The sequence below is a fragment of the Rhinopithecus roxellana genome, chromosome 5 (genome assembly GCF_007565055.1).
Source record: "Rhinopithecus roxellana isolate Shanxi Qingling chromosome 5, ASM756505v1, whole genome shotgun sequence".
NCBI lineage: Eukaryota > Metazoa > Chordata > Mammalia > Primates > Cercopithecidae > Rhinopithecus > Rhinopithecus roxellana.
In genome coordinates this window covers 21,165,682-21,166,862 of record NC_044553.1, presented here as the reverse complement: position 1 = coordinate 21,166,862, position 1,181 = coordinate 21,165,682, and the positions used below count along the sequence as shown (strand labels likewise).

The window sequence follows — 1,181 nt, the reverse complement described above, 5'->3', positions numbered from 1 at the left end:
TGATTATGAGGAGGCTTTGAATTTGTTGATGTGAAGGTAACAGATGACCATATTAATGTGACGTAGTTACAAGTAAATACAACGCAGAGGGCTAAGGCTATTTGGGATATACAGGTAAGCTTCGAGGACCCAGCCAGGAACCTTAGAGACCTCATAGATTCTCTCAGGAGAACAAATGACAGACTCTGACCAGCTTGCCTTAGGTATCGTATAGAAGACATATCTCCATCTCTGGTTTTCTGACATGCTGTCCAGAATTTTCTACTTTGCCACATTCACCTTTTTATAAGGAGATTGGTTTTTTCTCAGATCTTGGAAAGTTGGAGGGAGTAAGTAATAGATTCAATGCACTGTTGCCTGCATTCTTCCCTTTCCCTTCCACATGCCTGTAGGACTGATTTTCCAATCTCTACTGCAGAACTCTTGTATTTTTGATGTGATGATATACCCATAAGAAGCAGTGTTGGGCTAACTTCGGCAGCATATATACTAAAATTGGAATGGTAAGAGAAAATTAGCATGGCCCCTGTGAAAGACTGACATGAAAATGTGTAAAGCATTCCATTTTTTAAAATACAATAAAAACGTAAAAAACAGCAGTGTTGATTAGAGAAAAGAAGTACTAGTAACAATAGCCACAATACAAAATAACTGTACAAAAATCAGTAACATTCCTATACACCAACAACATCCAAGTGGAGTGCCAAACCAGGAACACAATCCCATTCACAATAGCCATTAAAAGAACAAAATACCCAGAAATACAGCTAACCACAGAGGCAAAAGATCTCTACAATAAGAATTTCAAAGCACTGCACAAAGAAACCAGAGTTGACACAAATAAATGAAAAAGCATTCCGCGCTCACAGAGAGGAAGAATTAGTATTGTTAAAATCACCATACTGCCCAATGTAATTTACAGATTCAATGCTATTCCTTTAAAACTACCAAAGGCATTCTTCACGGAATTAGAAAAAACTATTTTATCACATGGAACCAAAAAAGAGCCAGAATAGCCAAGGCAATCCTAAGCAAAAAGAACACAGCTGGAAGCATCACATTACCCGACTTCAAACTAGATTACAAGGTTATAGTAACCAAATCATCATGGTACTGGTACCAAAACAGACACATAGACCAATGGAACCGAATACAGAGTCCAGAAATCATGCTGCACACCT

The 1,181-nt window shown here is 38.0% G+C and overlaps 1 non-coding gene across 1 annotated transcript; it reads left to right on the top strand.

The window, feature by feature from the left end:
* The first annotated feature begins 465 nt into the window (after positions 1–465).
* Positions 466–571, top strand: LOC115897811. Its single transcript, XR_004057601.1, has one exon. It is a non-coding gene; the product is annotated as a U6 spliceosomal RNA (small nuclear RNA).
* Positions 572–1,181: the final 610 nt, after the last annotated feature.